Source organism: Macaca fascicularis, chromosome 14 (assembly GCF_037993035.2).
Source record: "Macaca fascicularis isolate 582-1 chromosome 14, T2T-MFA8v1.1".
NCBI lineage: Eukaryota > Metazoa > Chordata > Mammalia > Primates > Cercopithecidae > Macaca > Macaca fascicularis.
In genome coordinates this window covers 62031059-62055990 of record NC_088388.1, presented here as the reverse complement: position 1 = coordinate 62055990, position 24932 = coordinate 62031059, and positions in this window count along the sequence as shown.

Genomic DNA, 24932 nt, shown 5'->3' with positions numbered 1-24932 from the left:
CGAAATACAGATGTAACCCTGTGAGGTGAATTAACAGAACACTAAGCAGTTTCTCAGAAAGCTTCTTTCCAGATTTCATCTGAGGATATTTCCATTTTCACCATAGCCCTCTATGGGCTTCCAAATATCACTTTGTCAATTCCAAAAGAAATGTCTTAGCAAAAGGCTCCGTGAGGGGAAAGCTGTAACTCTGAGAGATGATTTCACAGAACACAACGAGGTTTCTCAGAAAGATTCTTTCTCTTTGTTATCGAAGGATATTTCCTTTGGCCCTATAGCCTTCAAAGGGACCCGAAATATCTGTTCTCAGATTCCACAGAAATGAGGCTAGCAAAGACATCCATGAAATACAGGGTAACTCTGTGAGATGAATTAACAGATCACTAAGCAGTTTCTCAGAAATCTTCTTTCCAAATTTCATCTGAGGATATTTCCTTTTTCACCATAGCCCTCTATGGGCTTCCAAATATCACTTTGCCAATTCCACAAGAACTGTCTTAGCGAAAGGCTCCTTGAGGGGAAAGCTGTAACTCTGTGACATGATTTCACAGAACACCAAGAAGTTTCTCAGAAAGCTTCTTTCTCTTTGTTATCAGAGGATATTTCCTTTGGCCCTATAGTCTTCAAAGGGATCCGAAATACCTGTTCTCAGATTCTACAGTAATAAGGCTAGCAAAGAGATCCACGAAATACAGATGTAACTCTGTGAGGTGAATTAACAGAACACTAAGCAGTTTCTCAGAAAGCTTCTTTCCATATTTCACCTGAGGATATTTCCTTTTTCACGATAGCCCTCTATGTGCTTCCAAATATCACTTTGCCAATTCCAGAAGAACTGTCTTAGCGAAAGGCTCCTTGAGGGGAAAGCTGTAACTCTGTGAGATGATTTCACAGAACACAACGAAGTTTCTCACAAAGCTTCTTTCTCTTTTTTATCAGAGGATATTTCCTTTGGCCTTATAGTCTTCAAAGGGATCCGAAATATCTGTTCTCTGATTCCACAGAAATAAGGCTTGCAAAGAGGTCCACGAAATACAGATGTAACTCTGTGAGATGAATTAACAGAACACTAAGCAGTTTCTCAGAAAGCTTCTTTCCAGATTTCATCTGAGGATATTTCCTTTTTCGCCATAGCCCTCTATGGGCTTCCAAATATCACTTTGCCAATTCCACAAGAACTGTCTCAGCGAAAGGCTCCTTGAGGGGGAAGCTGTAACTCTGTGAGATGATTTCACAGATCACAACGAAGTTTCTCAGAAAGCTTCTTTCTCTTTGTTATCGGAGGATATTTCCTGTGGCCCTATAGTCTTCAAAGGGATCCGAAATATCTGTTCTCAGATTCCACAGAAATAAGGCTAGCAAAGACATCCATGAAATACAGATATAACTCTCTGAGATGAATTAACAGAACACTAAGCAGTTTCTCAGAAAGCTTCTTTCCAGATTTCATCTGAGGATATTTCCTTTTTTACCATAGCCCTCTATGGGCTTCCAAATATCACTTTGCCAATTCCACATGAACTGTCTTAGCGAAAGGCTCCTTGAGGGGAGAGCTGCAACTCTGTGAGATGATTTCACAGAACACAAAGAAGTTTCTCAGAAAGCTTCTTTCTCTTTGTTATCGGAAGATATTTCCTTTGGCCCTACAGTCTTCAAAGGGATTCGAAATATCTGTTCTCAGATTCCACAGAAATAAGGCTAGCAAAGAGATCCACGAAATACAGATGTAACTCTGTGAGGTGAATTAACAGAACACTAAGCAGTTTCTCAGAAAGCTTCTTTCCAGATTTCATCTGAGGATATTTCCATTTTCACCATAGCCCTCTATGGGCTTCCAAATATCACTTTGCCAATTCCAGAAGAACTGTCTTAGCGAAAGGCTCCTTGAGGGGAAAGCTGTAACTTTGTGAGATGATTTCCCAGAACACAACGAAGTTTCTCACAAAGCTTCTTTCTCTTTTTTATCAGAGGATATTTCCTTTGGCCTTATAGTCTTCAAAGGGATCCGAAATATCTGTCCTCAGATTCCACAGAAATAAGGCTAGCAAAGAGGTCCACGAAATACAGATGTAACTCTGTGAGATGAATTAACAGAACACTAAGCAGTTTCTCAGAAAGCTTCTTTCCAGATTTCATCTGAGGATATTTTCTTTTTCGCCATAGCCCTCTATGGGCTTCCAAGTATCACTTGGCCAATTCCACAAGAACTGTCCTAGCGAAAGGCTCCTTGAGACGAAAGCTGCATCTCTGTGAGATGATTTCAAAGAACACAACGAAGTTTTTCAGAAAGCTTCTTTCTCTTTGTTATCGGAGGATATTTCCTTTGGCCCTATAGTCTTCAAAGGGATCCGAAATATCTGTTCTCAGATTCCACAGAAATGAGGCTAGGAAAGACATCCATGAAATACAGATGTAAATCTGTGAGATGAATTAACAGAACACTACGCAGTTTCTCAGAAATCTTCTTTCCAGATTTCATCTGAGGATATTTCCTTTTTCACCATAGCCCTCTATGGGCTTCCAAATATCACTTTGACAATTCCACAAGAACTGTCTTAGCGAAAGGCTCCTTGATGGGAAAGCTGTAACTCTGTGAGATGATTTCACAGAACACAACGAAGTTTCTCAGAAAGCTTCTTTCTCTTTGTTATCGGTGGATATTTCCTGTGGCCCTATAGTCTTCACAGGGATCCGAAATATATTTTCTCAGATTCCACAGAAATAAGGCTAGCAAAGAGATCCACGAAATACAGATGTAACTCTGTGAGATGAATTAACAGAACACTAAGCAGTTTCTCAGAAAGCTTCTTTCCAGATTTCCTCTGAGGATATTTCCTTTTTCACCATAGCCCTCTATGGGCTTCCAAATATCACTTTGTCAATTCCAAAAGAACTGTCTTAGCAAAAGGCTCCGTGAGGGGAAAGCTGTAACTCTGAGAGATGATTTCACAGAACACAACGAGGTTTCTCAGAAAGATTCTTTCTCTTTGTTATCGAAGGATATTTCCTTTGGCCCTATAGTCTTCAAAGGGACCCGAAATACCCGTCTCAGATTCCACAAAAATAAGGCTAGCAAAGACATCCATGAAATACAGATGTAACTCTGTTAGATGAATTAACAGAACACTAAGCAGTTTCTCAGAAATCTTCTTTCCAAATTTCATCTGAGGATATTTCCTTTTTCACCATAGCCCTCTATGGGCTTCCAAATATCACTTTGCCAATTCCACAAGAACTGTCTTAGCGAAAGGCTCCTTGAGGGGAAAGCTGTAACTCTGTGACATGATTTCACAGAACACCAAGAAGTTTCTCAGAAAGCTTCTTTCTCTTTGTTATCAGAGGATATTTCCTTTGGCCCTATAGTCTTCAAAGGGATCCGAAATACCTGTTCTCAGATTCTACAGTAATAAGGCTAGCAAAGAGATCCACGAAATACAGATGTAACTCTGTGAGGTGAATTAACAGAACACTAAGCAGTTTCTCAGAAAGCTTCTTTCCATATTTCACCTGAGGATATTTCCTTTTTCACGATAGCCCTCTATGTGCTTCCAAATATCACTTTGCCAATTCCAGAAGAACTGTCTTAGCGAAAGGCTCCTTGAGGGGAAAGCTGTAACTCTGTGAGATGATTTCACAGAACACAACGAAGTTTCTCACAAAGCTTCTTTCTCTTTTTTATCAGAGGATATTTCCTTTGGCCTTATAGTCTTCAAAGGGATCCGAAATATCTGTTCTCTGATTCCACAGAAATAAGGCTTGCAAAGAGGTCCACGAAATACAGATGTAACTCTGTGAGATGAATTAACAGAACACTAAGCAGTTTCTCAGAAAGCTTCTTTCCAGATTTCATCTGAGGATATTTCCTTTTTCGCCATAGCCCTCTATGGGCTTCCAAATATCACTTTGCCAATTCCACAAGAACTGTCTTAGCGAAAGGCTCCTTGAGGGGGAAGCTGTAACTCTGTGAGATGATTTCACAGATCACAACGAAGTTTCTCAGAAAGCTTCTTTCTCTTTGTTATCGGAGGATATTTCCTGTGGCCCTATAGTCTTCAAAGGGATCCGAAATATCTGTTCTCAGATTCCACAGAAATAAGGCTAGCAAAGACATCCATGAAATACAGATATAACTCTCTGAGATGAATTAACAGAACACTAAGCAGTTTCTCAGAAAGCTTCTTTCCAGATTTCATCTGAGGATATTTCCTTTTTTACCATAGCCCTCTATGGGCTTCCAAATATCACTTTGCCAATTCCACATGAACTGTCTTAGCGAAAGGCTCCTTGAGGGGAGAGCTGCAACTCTGTGAGATGATTTCACAGAACACAAAGAAGTTTCTCAGAAAGCTTCTTTCTCTTTGTTATCGGAAGATATTTCCTTTGGCCCTACAGTCTTCAAAGTGATTCGAAATATCTGTTCTCAGATTCCACAGAAATAAGGCTAGCAAAGAGATCCACGAAATACAGATGTAACTCTGTGAGGTGAATTAACAGAACACTAAGCAGTTTCTCAGAAAGCTTCTTTCCAGATTTCATCTGAGGATATTTCCATTTTCACCATAGCCCTCTATGGGCTTCCAAATATCACTTTGCCAATTCCAGAAGAACTGTCTTAGCGAAAGGCTCCTTGAGGGGAAAGCTGTAACTTTGTGAGATGATTTCCCAGAACACAACGAAGTTTCTCACAAAGCTTCTTTCTCTTTTTTATCAGAGGATATTTCCTTTGGCCTTATAGTCTTCAAAGGGATCCGAAATATCTGTCCTCAGATTCCACAGAAATAAGGCTAGCAAAGAGGTCCACGAAATACAGATGTAACTCTGTGAGATGAATTAACAGAACACTAAGCAGTTTCTCAGAAAGCTTCTTTCCAGATTTCATCTGAGGATATTTCCTTTTTCGCCATAGCCCTCTATGGGCTTCCAAGTATCACTTGGCCAATTCCACAAGAACTGTCCTAGCGAAAGGCTCCTTGAGACGAAAGCTGCATCTCTGTGAGATGATTTCAAAGAACACAACGAAGTTTTTCAGAAAGCTTCTTTCTCTTTGTTATCGGAGGATATTTCCTTTGGCCCTATAGTCTTCAAAGGGATCCGAAATATCTGTTCTCAGATTCCACAGAAATGAGGCTAGGAAAGACATCCATGAAATACAGATGTAAATCTGTGAGATGAATTAACAGAACACTACGCAGTTTCTCAGAAATCTTCTTTCCAGATTTCATCTGAGGATATTTCCTTTTTCACCATAGCCCTCTATGGGCTTCCAAATATCACTTTGACAATTCCACAAGAACTGTCTTAGCGAAAGGCTCCTTGATGGGAAAGCTGTAACTCTGTGAGATGATTTCACAGAACACAACGAAGTTTCTCAGAAAGCTTCTTTCTCTTTGTTATCGGTGGATATTTCCTGTGGCCCTATAGTCTTCACAGGGATCCGAAATATATTTTCTCAGATTCCACAGAAATAAGGCTAGCAAAGAGATCCACGAAATACAGATGTAACTCTGTGAGATGAATTAACAGAACACTAAGCAGTTTCTCAGAAAGCTTCTTTCCAGATTTCCTCTGAGGATATTTCCTTTTTCACCATAGCCCTCTATGGGCTTCCAAATATCACTTTGTCAATTCCAAAAGAACTGTCTTAGCAAAAGGCTCCGTGAGGGGAAAGCTGTAACTCTGAGAGATGATTTCACAGAACACAACGAGGTTTCTCAGAAAGATTCTTTCTCTTTGTTATCAAAGGATATTTCCTTTGGCCCTATAGCCTTCAAAGGGACCCGAAATATCTGTTCTCAGATTCCACAGAAATGAGGCTAGCAAAGACATCCATGAAATACAGGGTAACTCTGTGAGATGAATTAACAGATCACTAAGCAGTTTCTCAGAAATCTTCTTTCCAAATTTCATCTGAGGATATTTCCTTTTTCACCATAGCCCTCTATGGGCTTCCAAATATCACTTTGCCAATTCCACAAGAACTGTCTTAGCGAAAGGCTCCTTCAGGGGAAAGATGTAACTCTGTGAGATGATTTCACAGAACACCAAGAAGTTTCTCAGAAAGCTTCTTTCTCTTTGTTATCGGAGGATATTTCCTTTGGCCCTATAGTCTTCAAAGGGATCCGAAATACCTGTTCTCAGATTCTACAGAAATAAGGCTAGCAAAGAGATGCACGAAATACAGATGTAACTCTGTGAGGTGAATTAACAGAACACTAAGCAGTTTCTCAGAAAGCTTCTTTCCAGATTTCATCTGAGGATATTTCCTTTTTCACGATAGCCCTCTATGGGCTTCCAAATATCACTTTGCCAATTCCACAAGAACTGTCTTAGCGAAAGGCTCCTTGAGGGGAAAGCTGCAACTCTGTGAGATGATTTCAGAGAACACAAAGAAGTTTCTAAGAAAGTTTCTTTCTCTTTGTTATCGGAAGATATTTCCTTTGGAACTATAGCCTTCAAAGGGATCCGAAAGATCTGTTCTCAGATTCCACAGAAATAAGGCTAGCAAAGAGATCCACGAAATACAGATGTAACTCTGTGAGATGAATTAACAGAACACTAAGCAGTTTCTCAGAAAGCTTCTTTCCAGATTTCCTCTGAGGATATTTCCTTTTTCACCATAGCCCTCTATGGGCTTCCAAATATCACTTTGTCAATTCCAAAAGAACTGTCTTAGCAAAAGGCTCCGTGAGCGGAAAGCTGTACCTCTGAGAGATGATTTCACAGAACACAAAGAGGTTTCTCAGAAAGATTCTTTCTCTTTGTTATCGAAGGATATTTCCTTTGGCCCTATAGTCTTCAAAGGGACCCGAAATATCTGTTCTCAGATTCCACAAAAATAAGGCTAGCAAAGACATCCATGAAATACAGATGTAACTCTGTTAGATGAATTAACAGAACACTAAGCAGTTTCTCAGAAATCTTCTTTCCAAATTTCATCTGAGGATATTTCCTTTTTCACCATAGCCCTCTATGGGCTTCCAAATATCACTTTGCCAATTCCAAAAGAACTGTCTCAGCGAAAGGCTCCTTGAGGGGAAAGCTGTAACTCTGTGAGATGATTTCACAGAACACCAAGAAGTTTCTCAGAAAGCTTCTTTCTCTTTGTTATCGGAGGATATTTCCTTTGGCCCTATAGTCTTCAAAGGGATCCGAAATACCTGTTCTCAGATTCTACAGAAATAAGGCTAGCAAAGAGATCCACGAAATACAGATGTATCTCTGTGAGGTGAATTAACAGAACACTAAGCAGTTTCTCAGAAAGCTTCTTTCCATATTTCACCTGAGGATATTTCCTTTTTCACGATAGCCGTCTATGTGCTTCCAAATATCACTTTGCCAATTCCAGAAGAACTGTCTTAGCGAAAGGCTCCTTGAGGGGAAAGCTATAACTCTGTGAGATGATTTCACAGAAAACAACGAAGTTTCTCACAAAGCTTCTTTCTCTTTTTTATCAGAGGATATTTCCTTTGGCCTTATAGTCTTCAAAGGGATCCGAAATATCTGTTCTCAGATTCCACAGAAATAAGGCTTGAAAAGAGGTCCACGAAATACACATGTAACTCTGTGAGATGAATTAACAGAACACTAAGCAGTTTCTCAGAAAGCTTCTTTCCAGATTTCATCTGAGGATATTTCCTCTTTCGCAATAGCCCTCTATGGGCTTCCAGATATCAATTTGCCAATTCCACAAGAACTGTCTTAGCGAAAGGCTCCTTGAGGGGAAAGCTGTAACTCTGTGAGATGATTTCACAGAACACCAAGAAGTTTCTCAGAAAGCTTCTTTCTCTTTGTTATCGGAGGATATTTCCTTTGGCCCTATAGTCTTCAAAGGGATCCGAAATATCTGTTCTCAGATTCTACAGAAATAAGGCTAGCAAAGAGATCCACGAAATACAGATGTAACTCTGTGAGATGAATTAACAGAACACTAAGCAGTTTCTCAGAAAGCTTCTTTCCAGATTTCCTCTGAGGATATTTCCTTTTTCACCGTAGCCCTCTATGGGCTTCCAAATATCACTTTGTCAATTCCAAAAGAACTGTCTTAGCGAAAGGCTCCTTGAGGGGAAAGCTGTAACTCTGTGAGATGATTTCACAGAACACCAAGGAGTTTCTCAGAAAGCTTCTTTCTCTTTGTTATCGGAGGATATTTCCTTTGGCCCTATAGTCTTCAAAGGGATCCGAAATATCTGTTCTCAGATTCCACAGAAATAAGGCTAGCAAAGAGATCCACGAAATACAGATGTAACTCTGTGAGATGAATTAACAGAACACTAAGCAGTTTCTCAGAAAGCTTCTTTCCAGATTTCATCTGAGGATATTTCCTTTTTCACCATAGACCTTTATGGGCTTCCAAATATCACTTTGCCAATTCCAGAAGAACGGTCTTAGCGAAAGGCTCCTTGAGGGGAAAGCTGTAACTCTGTGAGATGATTTCACAGAACACAACGAAGTTTCTCAGAAAGCTTCTTTCTCTTTGTTATCGGAGGATATTTCCTGTGGCCCTATAGTCTTCAAAGGGATCCGAAATATCTGTTCTCAGATTCCACAGAAATAAGGCTAGCAAAGAGATCCACGAAATACAGATGTAACTCTGTGAGGTGAATTAACAGAATACTAAGCAGTTTCTCAGAAAGCTTCTTTCCAGATTTCATCTGAGGATATTTCCTTTTTCACCATAGCCCTCTATGGGCTTCCAAATATCACTTTGCCAATTCAACAAGAACTGTCTTAGCGAAAGGCTCCTTGAGAGGAAAGCTGCAACTCTGTTAGATGATTTCAAAGAACACAGCGAAGTTTCTCAGAAAGCTTCTTTCTCTTTGATATCGGAGGATATTTCCTTTGGCCCTTAGTCTTCAAAGGGATCCGAAATATCTGCTCGCAGATTCTACAGAAATAAGGCTAGCAAAGAGATCCACGAAATACAGATGTAACTCTGTGAGTTGAATTAACAGAACACTAAGCAGTTTCTCAGAAAGCTTCTTTGCAGATTTCATCTGAAGATATTTCCTTTTTCACCATAGCCCTCTATGGGCTTCCAAATATCACACTGACAATTCCACAAGAACTGTCTTAGCGAAAGGCTCCTTGATGGGAAAGCTGTAAATCTGTGAGATGATTTCACAGAACACAACGAAGTTTCTCAGAAAGCTTCTTTCTCTTTGTTATCGGAGGATATTTCCTGTGGCCCTATAGTCTTCACAGGGATCCGAAATATCTTTTCTCAGATTCCACAGAAATAAGGCTAGCAAAGACATCCATGAAATACAGATATAACTCTGTGAGATGAATTAACAGAACACTAAGCAGTTTCTCAGAAAGCTTCCTTCCAGGTTTCATCTGAGGATATTTCCTTTTTCACCATAGCCCTCTATGGGCTTCCAAATATCACTTTGCCAATTCAACAAGAACTGTCTTAGCGAAAGGCTCCTTGAGGGGAAAGCTGCAACTCTGTGAGATGATTTCACAGAACACAAAGAAGTTTCTCAGAAAGCTTCTTTCTCTTTGTTATCGGAAGATATTTCCTTTGGCCCTATAGTCTTCAAAGGGATCCGAAATATCTGTTCTCAGATTCCACAGAAATAAGGCTAGCAAAGAGATCCACGAAATACAGATGTAACTCTGTGAGGTGAATTAACAGAACACTAAGCAGTTTCTCAGAAAGCTTCTTTCCAGATTTCATCTGAGGATATTTCCATTTTCACCATTGCCCTCTATGGGCTTCCAAATATCACTTTGCCAATTCCAGAAGAACTGTCTTAGCGAAAGGCTCCTTGAGGGGAAAGCTGTAACTCTGTGAGATGATTTCACAGAACACAACGAAGTTTCTCACAAAGCTTCTTTCTCTTTTTTATCAGAGGATATTTCCTTTGGCCTTATAGTCTTCAAAGGGATCCGAAATATCTGTTCTCAGATTCCACAGAATTAAGGCTAGCAAAGAGGTCCACGAAATACAGATGTAACTCTGTGAGATGAATTAACAGAACACTAAGCAGTTTCTCAGAAAGCTTCTTTCCAGATTTCATCTGAGGATATTTCCTTTTTCACCATAGCTCTCTATGGGCTTCCAAGTATCACTTTGCCAATTCCACAAGAACTGTCTTAGCGAAAGTCTCCTTGAGGGGAAAGCTGTAACTCTGTGAGATGATTTCACAGAACACAATGAAGTTTCTCAGAAAGCTTCTTTCTCTTTGTTATCGGAGGATATTTCCTTTGGCCCTATAGTCTTCAAAGGGATCCGAAATATCTTTTCTCAGATTCCACAGAAATAAGGCTAGCAAAGACATCCATGAAATACAGATATAACTCTGTGAGATGAATTAACAGAACACTAAGCAGTTTCTCAGAAAGCTTCTTTCCAGATTTCATCTGAGGATATTTCCTTTTTCACCATAGCCCTCTATGGGCTTCCAAATATCACTTTGCCAATTCCACAAGAACTGTCTTAGCGAAAGGCTCCTTGAGAGGAAAGCTGCAACTCTGTGAGATGATTTCACAGAACACAAAGAAGTTTCTCAGAAAGCTTCTTTCTCTTTGTTATCGGAGGATATTTCCTTTGGCCCTATAGTCTTCAAAGGGATCCGAAATATCTGTTCTGAGATTCCACAGAAATGAGGCTAGCAAAGAAATCCATGAAATACAGATGTAACTGTGTGAGATGAATTAACAGAACACTACGCAGTTTCTCATAAAGCTTCTTTCCAGATTTCATCTGAGGATATTTCCTTTTTCACCATAGCCCTCTATGGGCTTCCAAATATCACTTTGACAATTCCACAAGAACTGTCTTAGCGAAAGGCTCCTTAATGGGAAAGCTGTAACTCTGTGAGATGATTTCACAGAACACAACGAAGTTTCTCAGAAAGCTTCTTTCTCTTTGTTATCGGAGGATATTTCCTGTGGCCCTATAGTCTTCACAGGGATCCGAAATATCTTTTCTCAGATTCCACAGAAATAAGGCTAGCAAAGACATCCACGAAATACAGATGTAACTCTGTGAGATGAATTAACAGAACACTAAGCAGTTTCTCAGAAACCTTCTTTCCAGATTTCATCTGAGGATATTTCCTTTTTCACCATAGCCCTCTAAGGGCTTCCAAATATCACTTTGTCAATTCCAAAACAACTGTCTTAGCAAAAGGCTCCATGAGGGGAAAGCTGCAATTCTGAGAGATGATTTCACAGAACACAACGAGGTTTCTCAGAAAGATTCTTTCTCTTTGTTATCGAAGGATAATTCCTTTGGCCCTATAGCCTTCAAAGGGACCCGAAATATCTGTTCTCAGATTCCACAAAAATAAGGCTAGCAAAGACATCCATGAAATACAGATGTAACTCTGTTAGATGAATTAACAGAACACTAAGCAGTTTCTCAGAAATCTTCTTTCCAAATTTCATCTGAGGATATTTCCTTTTTCACCATAGCCCTCTATGGGCTTCCAAATATCACTTTGCCAATTCCACAAGAACTGTCTTAGCGAAAGGCTCCTAGAGGGGAAAGCTGCAACTCTGTGAGATGATTTCACAGAACACGAAGAAGTTTCTAAGAAAGCTTCTTTCTCTTTGTTATCGGAAGATATTTCCTTTGGAACTATAGTCTTCAAAGGGATCCGAAATATCTGTTCTCAGATTCCACAGAAATAAGGCTAGCAAAGAGATCCACGAAATACAGATGTAACGCTGTGAGATGAATTAACAGAACACTAAGCAGTTTCTCAGAAAGCTTCTTTCCAGATTTCCTCTGAGGATATTTCCTTTTTCACCATAGCCCTCTATGGGCTTCCAAATATCACTTTGTGAATTCTAAAAGAACTGTCATAGCAAAAGGCTCCGTGAGGGGAAAGCTGTAACTCTGAGAGATGATTTCACAGAACACAACGAGGTTTCTCAGAAAGATTCTTTCTCTTTGTTATCGAAGGATATTTCCTTTGGCCCTATAGTCTTCAAAGGGACCCGAAATATCTGTTCTCAGATTCCACAAAAATAAGCTAGCAAAGACATCCATGAAATACAGATGTAACTCTGTGAGATGAATTAACAGAACACTAAGCAGTTTCTCAGAAATCTTCTTAGCAAATTTCATCTGAGGATATTTCCTTTTTCACCATAGCCCTCTATGGGCTTCCAAATATCACTTTGCCAATCCCACAAGAACTGTCTTAGCGAAAGGCTCCTTGAGGGGAAAGCTGCAACTCTGTGAGATGATTTCACAGAACACAAAGAAGTTTCTCAGAAAGCTTCTTTCTCTTTGTTAACGGAAGATATTTCCTTTGGCCCTATAGTCTTTAAAGGGATCCGAAATATCTGTTCTCAGATTCCACAGAAATAAGGCTAGCAAAGAGATCCACGAAATACAGATGTAACTCTGTGAGGTGAATTAACAGAACACTAAGCAGTTTCTCAGAAGGCTTCTTTCCAGATTTCATCTGAGGATATTTCCATTTTCACCACAGCCCTCTATGGGCTTCCAAATATCACTTATCCAATTCCAGAAGAACTGTCTTAGCGAAAGGCTCCTTGAGGGGAAAGCTGTAACTCTGTGAGATGATTTCACAGAACACAACGAAGTTTCTCACAAAGCTTCTTTCTCTTTTTTATCAGAGGATATTTCCTTTGGCCTTATAGTCTTCAAAGGGATCCGAAATATCCGTTCTCAGATTCCACAGAAATAAGGCTAGCAAAGAGGTCCACGAAATACAGATGTAACTCTGTGAGATGAATTAACAGAACACTAAGCAGTTTCTCAGAAAGCTTCTTTCCAGATTTCATCTGAGGATATTTCCTTTTTCGCCATAGCCCTCTAAGGGCTTCCAAATATCACTTTGCCAATTCCACAAGAACTGTCTTAGCGAAAGGCTCCTTGAGGGGGAAGCTGTAACTCTGTTAGATGATTTCACAGATCACAACGAAGTTTCTCAGAAAGCTTCTCTCTCTTTGTTATCGGAGGATATTTCCTGTGGCCCTATAGTCTTCAAAGGGATCCGAAATATCTGTTCAAAGATTCCACAGAAATAAGGCTACCAAAGACATCCATGAAATACAGATATAACTCTCTGAGATGAATTAACAGAACACTAAGCAGTTTCTCAGAAAGCTTCCTTCCAGATTTCATCTGAGGATATTTCCTTTTTCACCATAGCCCTCTATGGGCTTCCAAGTATCACTTTGCCAATTCCACAAGAACTGTCCTAGCGAAAGGCTCCTTGAGACGAAAGCTGCATCTCTGTGAGATGATTACACAGAACACAACGAAGTTTCTCAGAAAGCTTCTTTCTCTTTGTTATCGGAGGATATTTCCTGTGGCCCTATAGTCTTCACAGGGATCCGAAATATCTTTTCTCAGATTCCACAGAAATAAGGCTAGCAAAGACATCCACGAAATACAGATGTAACTCTGTGAGATGAATTAACAGAACACTAAGCAGTTTCTCAGAAACCTTCTTTCCAGATTTCATCTGAGGATATTTCCTTTTTCACCATAGCCCGATATGGGCTTCCAAATATCACTTTGTCAATTCCAAAACAACTGTCTTAGCAAAAGGCTCCGTGAGGGGAAAGCTGTAATTCTGAGAGATGATTTCACAGAACACAACGAGGTTTCTCAGAAAGATTCTTTGTCTTTGTTATCGAAGGATATTTCCTTTGGCCCTATTGCCTTCAAAGGGACCCGAAATATCTGTTCTCAGATTCCACAAAAATAAGCCTAGCAAAGACATCCATGAAATACAGATGTAACTCTGTTAGATGAATTAACAGAACACTAAGCAGTTTCTCAGAAATCTTCTTTCCAAATTTCATCTGAGGATATTTCCTTTTTCACCATAGCCCTCTATGGGCTTCCAAATATCACTTTGCCAATTCCACAAGAACTGTCTTAGCGAAAGGCTCCTAGAGGGGAAAGCTGCAACTCTGTGAGATGATTTCACAGAACACGAAGAAGTTTCCCAGAAAGCTTCTTTCTCTTTGTTATCGGAAGATATTTCCTTTGGAACTATAGTCTTCAAAGGGATCCGAAATATCTGTTCTCAGATTCCACAGAAATAAGGCTAGCAAAGAGATCCACGAAATACAGATGTAACTCTGTGAGATGAATTAACAGAACACTAAGCAGTTTCTCAGAAAGCTTCTTTCCAGATTTCCTCTGAGGATATTTCCTTTTTCACCATAGCCCTCTATGGGCTTCCAAATATCACTTTGTGAATTCTAAAAGAACTGTCTTAGCAAAAGGCTCCGTGAGGGGAAAGCTGTAACTCTGAGAGATGATTTCACAGAACACAACGAGGTTTCTCAGAAAGATTCTTTCTCTTTGTTATCGAAGGATATTTCCTTTGGCCCTATAGTCTTCAAAGGGACCCGAAATATCTGTTCTCATTTCCACAAAAATAAGCTAGCAAAGACATCCATGAAATACAGATGTAACTCTGTTAGATGAATTAACAGAACACTAAGCAGTTTCTCAGAAATCTTCTTTGCAAATTTCATCTGAGGATATTTCCTTTTTCACCATAGCCCTCTATGGGCTTCCAAATATCACTTTGCCAATCCCGCAAGAACTGTCTTAGCGAAAGGCTCCTTGAGGGGAAAGCTGTAACTCTGTGAGATGATTTCACAGAACACAACGAAGTTTCTCAGAAAGCTTCTTTCTCTTTGTTATCGGAAGATATTTCCTTTGGCCCTATAGTCTTCAAAGGGATCCGAAATATCTGTTCTCAGATTCCACAGAAATAAGGCTAGCAAAGAGATCCACAAAATACAGATGTAACTCTGTGAGATGAATTAACAGAACACTGCGCAGTTTCTCAGAAAGCTTCTTTCCAGGTTTCATCTGAGGATATTTCCTTTTTCACCATAGCCCTCTATGGGCTTCCAAATATCACTTTGCCAATTCCACAAGAACTGTCTTAGCGAAAGGCTCCTTGAGGGGAAAGCTGTAACTCTGTGAGATGATTTCACAGAACACAACGAAGTCTCTCAGAAAGCTTCTTTCTCTTTTTTATCGGAGGATATTTCCTTTGGCCCTATAGTCTTCAAAGGGATCCGAAATATCTGTTCTCAGATTCCACAGAAATAAGGCTAGCAAAGAGATCCACGAAATACAGATGTAACTCTGTGAGATGAATTAACAGAACCCTAAGCAGTTTCTCAGAAAGCTTCTTTCCAGATTTCATCTGAGGATATTTCCTTTATCACCATAGCCCTCTATGGGCTTCCACATATCACTTTGCCAATTCCAAAAGAACTGTCTTAGCGAAAGGCTCCGTGAGGGGAAAGCTGTAACTCTGTGAGATGATTTCACAGAACACAAGGAAGTTTCTCAGAAAGCTTCTTTCTCTTTGTTATCGGAGGATATTTCCTTTGGCCCTATAGTCTTCAAAGGGATCCGAAATATCTGTTCTCAGATTCCACAGAAATAAGGCTAGCAAAGAGATCCACGAAATACAGATGTAACTCTCTGAGATGAATTAACAGAACACTAAGCAGTTTCTCAGAAAGCTTCTTTCCAGATTTCATTTGAGGATATTTCCTTTTTCACCATAGCCCTCTATGGGCTTCCAAATATCACTTTGCCAATTCCACAAGAATTGTCTCAGCGAAAGGCTTCTTGAGGGGAAAGCTGCAACTCTGTGAGATGATTTCACAGAACACAAAGAAGTTTCTCAGGAAGCTTCTTTCTCTTTGTTATCGGAAGATATTTCCTTTGGCCCTAGAGTCTTCAAAGGGATCCGAAATATCTGTTCTCAGATTCCACAGAAATAAGGCTAGCAAAGAGATCCACGAAATACAGATGTAACTCTGTGAGATGAATTAACAGAACACTAAGCAGTCTCTCAGAAAGCTTCTTGCCAGATTTCCTCTGAGGATATTTCCTTTTTCACCATAGCATTCTATGGGCTTCCAAATATCACTTTGCCAATTCCAAAAGAACTGTCTTAGCAAAAGGCTCCGTGAGGGGAAAGCTGTAACTCTGTGAGATGATTTCACAGAACACAACGAAGTTTCTCAGAAAGCTTCTTTCTCTTTGTTATCGGAGGATATTTCCTTTGGCCCTATAATCTTCAAAGGGATCCGAAATATCTGTTCTCAGATTCCACAGAAATAAGGCTAGCAAAGAGATCCACGAAATACAGATGTAACTCTGTGAGATGAATTAACAGAACACTAAGCAGTTTCTGAGAAAGCTTCTTTCCAGATTTCATCTGAGGATATTTCCTTTTTCACCATAGCCCTATATGGGCTTCCAAATATCACTTTGCCAATTCCAAATGAACTGTCTTAGCGAAAGGCTCCTTGAGGGGAAAGCTGTAACTCTGTGACATGATTTCACAGAACACAAAGAAGTTTCTCAGAAAGCTTCTTTCTCTTTGTTATCGGAGGATATTTTCTTTGGCCCTATAGTCTTCAAAGGGATCCGAAATATCTGTTCTCAGATTCTACAGAAATAAGGCTAGCAAAGAGACAAACGAAATACAGATGTAACTCTGTGAGATGAATTAACAGAACACTAAGCAGTTTCTCAGAAAGCTTCTTTCCAGATTTCATCTGAGGATATTTCCTTTTTCACCATAGCCCTCCATGGGCTTCCAAATATCACTTTGCCAATTCCACAAAAACTGTCATAGCGAAAGGCTCCTTGAGGGGAACGCTGTAACTCTGTGAGATGATTTCACAGAACACAACAAAGTTTTTCAGAAAGCTTCTTTCTCTTTGTTATCGGAGGATATTTCCTGGGGCCCTATAGTCTTCAAAGGGATCCGAAATATCTGTTCTCAGATTCCACAGAAATAAGGCTATCAAAGACATCCATGAAATACACATGTAACTCTGTGTGATGAATTAACAGAACACTAAGCAGTTTCTCAGAAAGCTTCTTTCCAGATTTCATGTGAGGATATTTCCTTTTTCACCATAGCCCTCTATCGGCTTCCAAATATCACTTTGCCAATTCCACAAGAACTGTCTTAGCGAAAGGCTCCTTGAGGGGAAAGCTGTAACTCTGTGAGATGATTTCACAGAACACAACGAAGTTTCTCAGAAAGCTTCTTTCTCTTTTTTATCGGAGGATATTTCCTTTGGCCCTATAGTTTTCAAAGGGATCCGAAATAACTGTTCTCAGATTCCACAGAAATAAGGCTAGCAAAGAGATCCACGAAATACAGATGTAACTCTGTGGGATGAATTCAGAGAACACTAAGCAGTTTCTCAGAAAGCTTCTTTCAGGATTTCCTCTATGGATATTTCCTTTTTCACCATAGCCCTCTATGGGCTTCCAAATATCACTTTGCCAATTCCAAAAGAACTGTCTTAGCGAAAGGCTCCGTGAGGGGAAAGCTGTAACTCTGTGAGATGATTTCACAGAACACAACGAAGTTTCTCAGAAAGCTTCATTCTCTGTGTTATCGGAGGATATTTCCTTTGGCCCTATAGTCTTCAAAGGGATCCGAAATATCTGTTCTCAGATTCTACAGAAATAAGGCTAGCAAAGAGACCCACGGAACACAGATGTAACTCTTTGAGGTGTATTAACAGAACACTAAGCAGTTTCTCAGAAAGCTTCTTTCCAGATTTCATCTGAGGATATTTCCTTTTTCACCCTAGCCCTCTATGGGTTTCCAAATATCACTTGGCCAATTCCACAAGAACTGTCTTAGCGAAAGGCTCCTTGAGGGGAAAGCTGCAACTCTATGAGATGATTTCACAGACCACAACCAAGTTTCTCACAAAGCTTCTTCCTCTTTGTTATCGGAGGATATTTCCTTTGGCCCTATAGTCTTCAAAGGGATCCGAAATATCTGTTCTCAGATTCCACAGAAATAAGGCTAGCAAAGACATCCACGAAATACAGATGTAACTCTGTGAGATGAATTAACAGAACACTATGCAGTTTCTCAGAAAGCTTCTTTCCAGATTTCATCTGAGGATATTTCCTTTTTCACCATACCCCTCTATGGGCTTCCAAATATCACTTTGCCAATTCCACAAGAACTGTCTTAGCGAAAGGTTCCTTGAGGGGAAAGCTGCAACTCTGTGAGATGATTTCACAGAACACAACGAAGTTTCTCAGAAAGCTTCTTTCTCTTTGTTATCGGAGGATATTTCCTTTGGCCATATAGTCTTCAAAGGGATCCGAAATATCTGTTCTCAGATTCCACAGAAATAAGGCTAGCAAAGAGATCCACGAAATACAGATGTAACTCTGTGAGATGAATTAACAGAACACTAAGCAGTTTCTCAGAAAGCTTCTTTCCAGATTTCCTCTGAGGATATTTCCTTTTTCACCATAGCCCTCTATGGGCTTCCAAATATCACTTTACCAATTCCACAAGAACTGTCTTAGCGAAAGGATCCTTGAGGGGAAAGATGTAACTCTGTGAGATGATTTCACAGAACTCAACGAAGTTTCTCAGAAAGCTTCTTTCTCTTTGTTATCGGAGAATATTTCCTTTGGCCCTATAGTCTTCAAAGGGATCCGAAATATCTGTTCTCAGATTCCACAGAAATAAGGCTAGCAAAGAGATCCACGAAATACAGATGTAACTCTGTGAGATGAATTAACAGAACACTAAGCAGTTTCTCAGAAAGCTTCTTTCCAGATTTCATTTGAGGATATTTCCTTTTTCACCATAGCCCTCTATGGGCTTCCAAATATCACTTTGCCAATTCCAAAAGAACTATCTTAGCGAAAGGCTCCGTGAGGGGAAAGCTGTAACTCTGTGAGATGATTTCACAGAACACAACGAAGTTTCTCAGAAAGGTTCTTTCTCTTTGTTATCGGAGGATACTTCCTTTGGCCCCAGAGTCTTCAAAGGGATCCGAAATATCTGTTCTCAGATTCCACAGAAATAAGGCTAGCAAAGAGATCCACGAAATACAGATGTAACTCTGTGAGATGAATTAACAGAACACTAAGCATTTCTCAGAAAGCTTCTTTCCAGATTTCCTCTGAGGATATTTCCTTTTTCACCATAGCCCTCTATGGGCTTCCAAATATCACTTTGCCAATTCCAAAAGAACTGTCTTAGCGATGGGTTCCGTGAGGGGAAAGCTGCAACTCTGTGAGATGATTTCACAGAACACAACGAAGTTTCTCAGAAAGCTTCTTTCTCTTTGTTATCGGAGGATATTTCCTTTGGCCCTATAGTCTTCAAAGGGATCCGAAATATCTGTTCTCAGATTCCACAGAAATAAGGCTAGCAAAAAGATCCACGAAATACAGATGTAACTCTGTGAGATGAATTAAGAGAACACTAAGCAGTTTCTCAGAAAGCTTCTTTGCAGATTTCATTTGAGGATATTTCCTTTTTCACCATAGCCCTCTAGGGGCTTCCAAATATCACTTTGCCAATTCCACAAGAACGGTCTTAGCGTAAGGCTTCTTGAGGGGAAAGCTGTAACTCTGTGAGATGATTTCACAGAACACAAAGAACTTTCTCAGAAAGCTTCTTTCTCTTTGTTATCGGAGGATATTTCCTTTAGCCCTATAGTTTTCAAAGGGATCCGAAATATCTGTTCTCAGATTCCACAGAAATAAGGCTAGCAAAAGATCCACGAAACACAGATGTAACTCTGTGAGATGAATTAACAGAACACTAAGCAGTTTCTCAGAAAGCCTCTTTCCAGATTTCATCTGAGGATATTTCCTTTTTCACCATAACCCTCTATGGGCTTCCAAATATCACTTTGCCAATTCCACAAGAACTGTCTTAGCGAAAGGCTCCTTGAGGGGAAAGCTGCAACTCTGTGAGATTATTTCACAGAACACAACCAAGTTTCTCAGAAAGCTTCTTTCTCTTTGTTATCGGAGGATATTTCCTTTGGCCCTATAGTCTTCAAAGGTATCCGAAATATCTGTTCTCAGATTCCACAGAAATAAGGCTAGCAAAGAGATCCACGAAATACAGATGTAACTCTGTGAGATGAATTAACAGAACACAAAGCAGTTTCTCAGAAAGCTTCTTTCCAGATTTCATTTGAGGATATTTCCTTTTTCACCATAGCCCTCTATGGGCTTCCAAATATCACTTTGCCAATTCCACAAGAACTGTCTTAGCGAAAGGCTTCTTGAGGGGAAAGCTGTAACTCTGTGAGATGATTTCACAGAACACAAAGAAGTTTCTCAGAAAGCTTCTTTCCCTTTGTTATCGGAGGATAATTCCTTTGGCCCTATAGTCTTCAAAGGGATCCGAAATATCTGTTCTCAGACTCCACAGAAATAAGGCTAGCAAAGAGATCCACGAAACACAGATGTAACTCTGTGAGGTGAATTAACAGAACACTAAGCAGTTTGTCAGAAAGCTTCTTTCCAGATTTCATCTGAGGATATTTCCTTTTTCACCATAGCCCTCTAAGGGCTTCCAAATATCACTTTGCCAATTCCACAAGAACTGTCTTAGCGAAAGGCTCCTTGTGGGGAAAGCTGTAACTCTGTGAGATGATTTCACAGAACACAACGAAGTTTCTCAGAAAGCTTCTTTCTCTTTGTTATCGGTGGATATTTCCTTTGGCCCTATAGTCTTCAAAGGGATCCGAAATATCTGTTCTCAGATTCCACAGAAATAAGGCTAGCAAAGAGATACATGAAATACACATGTAACTCTGTGAGATGAATTAACAGAACACTAAGCAGTTTCTCAGAAAGCTTCTTTCCAGATTTCATCTGAGGATATTTCCTTTTTCACCATAGCCCTCTATGGGCTTCCAAATATCACTTTGCCAATTCCACAAGAACTGTCTTAGCGAAAGGCTCCTTGAGAGGAAAGCTGTAACTCTGTGAGATGATTTCACAGAACACAACGAAGTTTCTCAGAAAGCTTCTTTCTCTTTGTTATCGGAGGATATTTCCTTTGTCCCTATAGTCTTCAAAGGGTTCCGAAATATCTGTTCTCAGAATCCACAGAAATAAGGCTAGCAAAGAGATCCACGAAATACAGATGTAACTCTGTGAGATGAATTAACAGAACACTAAGCAGTTTCTCAGAAAGCTTCTTTCCAGATTTCATCTGAGGATATTTCCTTTTTCACCATAGCCCTCTATGGGCTTCCAAATATCACTTTGCCAATTCCACATGAACTGTCTTAGCGAAAGGCTTCTTGAGGGGAAAGCTGTAACTCTGTGAGATGATTTCACCGAACACAACGAAGTTTCTCAGAAAGGTTCTTTCTCTTTGTTATCAGAGGATACTTCCTTTGGCCCTATAGTCTTCAAAGGGATCCGAAATATCTGTTCTCAGATTCCACAGAAATAAGGCTAGCAAAAAGATCCACGAAATACAGATGTAACTCTGAGAGATGAATTAACAGAACACTAAGCAGTTTCTCAGAAACCTTCTTTCCAGATTTCCTCTGAGTATATTTCCTTTTTCACCATAGCCCTCTATTGGCTTCCAAATATCACTTTGCCAATTCCAAAAGAACTATCTTAGCGAAAGGCTCCGTGAGGGGAAAGCTGTAACTCTGTGAGATGATTTCACAGAACACAACGAAGTTTCTCAGAAAGGTTCTTTCTCTTTGTTATCGGAGGATACTTCCTTTGGCCCCAGAGTCTTCAAAGGGATCCGAAATATCTGTTCTCAGATTCCACAGAAATAAGGCTAGCAAAGAGATCCACGAAATACAGATGTAACTCTGTGAGATAAATTAACAGAACACTAAGCAGTTTCTCAGAAAGCTTCTTTCCAGATTTCCTCTGAGGATATTTCCTTTTTCACCATAGCCCTCTATGGGCTTCCAAATATCACTTTGCCAATTTCAAAAGAACTGTCTTAGCGAAAGGCTCCGTGAGGGTAAAGCTGTAACTCTGTGAGATGATTTCACAGAACACAACGAAGTTTCTCAGAAAGCTTCTTTCTCTTTGTTATCGGAGGATATTTCCTTTGGCCCTATAGTCTTCAAAGGGATCCGAAATATCTGTTCTCAGATTCCACAGAAATAAGGCTAGCAAAAAGATCCACGAAATACAGATGTAACTCTGTGAGATGAATTAAGAGAACACTAAGCAGTTTCTCAGAAAGCTTCTTTGCAGATTTCATTTGAGGATATTTCCTTTTTCACCATAGCCCTCTAGGGGCTTCCAAATATCACTTTGCCAATTCCACAAGAACGGTCGTAGCGTAAGGCTTCTTGAGGGGAAAGCTGTAACTCTGTGAGATGATTTCACAGAACACAAAGAAGTTTCTCAGAAAGCTTCTTTCTCTTTGTTATCGGAGGATATATCCTTTAGCCCTATAGTCTTCAAAGGGATCCGAAATATCTGCTCTCAGATTCCACAGAAATAAGGCTAGCAAAGAGATCCACGAAACACAGATGTAACTCTGTGAGATGAATTAACAGAACACTAAGCAGTTTCTCAGAAAGCCTCTTTCCAGATTTCATCTGAGGATATTTCCTTTTTCACCATAACCCTCTATGGGCTTCCAAATATCACTTTGCCAATTCCACAAGAACTGTCTTAGCGAAAGGCTCCTTGAGGGGAAAGCTGCAACTCTGTGAGATTATTTCACAGAACACAACCAAGTTTCTCAGAAAGCTTCTTTCTCTTTGTTATCGGAGGATATTTCCTTTGGCCCTATAGTCTTCAAAGGGATCCGAAATATCTGTTCTCAGATTCCACAGAAATAAGGCTAGCAAAGAGATCCACGAAATACAGATGTAACTCTGTGAGATGAATTAACAGAACACTAAGCAGTTTCTCAGAAAGCTTCTCCAGATTTCATCTGAGGATATTTCCTTTTTCACCATAGCTCTCTATGGGCTTCCAAATATCACTTTGACAATTCCACAAGAACTGTTTTAGCGAAAGGCTCCTTGAGGGGATAGCTGTAAGTCTGTAAGTTGATTTCACAGAACAGAAAGAAGTTTCTCAGAAAGCTTCTTTCTCTTTCTTATCGGAGGATATTTCCATTGGCCCTATAGTATTCAAAGGGATCTGAAATATCTGTTCTCAGATTCCACAGAAATAAGGCTAGCAAAGAGATCCGTGAAATACAGATGTAACTCTGTCAGATGAATTAACAGAACACTAAGCAGTTTCTCAGAAACCTTCTTTCCAGATTTCATCTGAGGATATTTCCTTTTTCATCATAGCACTCTATGGGCTTCCAAACATCACTTTGCCAATTCCACAAGAACTGTCTTAGCGAAAGGCTTCTTGATGGGAAAGCTGTAACTCTGTGAGATGAAATCACAGAACACAAAGAAGTTTCTCAGAAAGCTTCTTTCTCTTTGTTATCGGAGGCTATTTCCTTTGGCCCTATAGTCTTCAAAGGGATCCGAAATATCTGTTCTCAGGTTCCACAGAAAAAAGGCTAGCAAAGAAATAAACGACATACAGATGTAACTCTGTGAGATGAATTAACAGAACACTAAGCAGTTTCTCAGAAAACTTCTTTTCAGATTTCATCTGAGGATACTCCCTTTTTCACCATAGCCCTCTATGGGCTTCCAAATATCACATTGCCAATCCCACAATAACTGTCTTAGCGAAAGGCTTCTTAAAGGGAAAGCTGTAACTCTGTGAGGTGATTTCACAGAACACAAAGAAGTTTCTCAGAAAGCTTCTTTCTCTTTGTTATCGGAGGCTATTTCCTTTGGCCCTATAGTCTTCAAAGGGATCCGAAATATCTGCTCTCAGATTCCACAGAAATAATGCTAGCTAAGAGATCCACGAAATACAGATGTAACTCTGTTAGATGAATTAACAGAACACTGAGCACTTTCTCAGAAAGTCTTTCAAGATTTCATCTGAGGATATTTCCTTTTTCACCATAGCCCTCTCTGGGCTTCCAAATATCACTTTGCCAATTCCACAAGAACTGTCTTAGCGAAAGGCGCCTTGAGGCGAGAGCTGTTACTCTGTGAGAAGATTTCACAGAACACAAAGAAGTTTCTCAGAAAGCTTCTTTCTCTTTGTTATCGGAGGATATTTCCTTTGGCCCTATAGTCTTCAAAGGGATCGGAAATATCTGTTCTCAGATTCCACAGAAATAAGGCTAGCAAAGAGATTCACGAACTACCTATGTAAGTCCCTGAGATGAATTAACAGAACACTAAGGAGTTTCTCAGAAACCTTCTTTCCAGATTTCATCTGAGGATATTTGCTTTTTCACCATACCCCTCTAAGGGCTTCCAAATATCACTTTTCCAATTCCACAAGAACTGTCTCAGCGAAAGTCTCCTTGAGGGGAAAGCTGTAACTCTGTGAGATGATTTCACAGAACACAAAGAAGTTTCTCAGAAAGCTTCTTTCTCTTTGTTATCGGAGGATATTCCCTTTGGCCCTATACTCTTCTAAGGGATCCGAAATATCTGTTCTCATATTCCACAGAAACAAGGCAAGGAAAGAGATACACGAAATACAGATATAACTCTGTGAGATGAATTAACAGAAAACTAAGCAGTTTCTCAGAAAGCTTCTTTCCAGATTTCATCTGAGGATATTTCCTTTTCCACCATAGCCCTCTATGGGCTTCCAAATATCACTTTGCCAATTCCACAAGAACTGTCTTAGCGAAAGGCTCCTTGAGGGGACAGCTGTAACTCTGTGAGATGATTGCACAGAACACAAAGAAGTTTCTCAGAAAGCTTCTTTCTCTCTGTTATCGGAGGATATTTCCTTTGGCCCTATAGTCTTCAAAGGGATCCGAAATATCTGTTCTCAGATTCCACAGAAAAAAGACTAGCAAAGAGATCCACGAAATACAGATGTAACTCTGTGAGATGAATTAACAGAACACTAAGCAGTTTCTCAGAAAGCTTCTTTTCAGATTTCATCTGAGGATACTTCCTTTTTCACCGTAGACCTCTATGGGCTTCCAAACATCACTTTGCCAATTCCACAATAACTGTCTTAGCGAAAGGCTTCTTGATGGGAAAGCTGTAACTCTGTGAGATGATTTCACAGAACACAAATAAGTTTCTCAGAAAGCTTCTTTCTCTTTGTT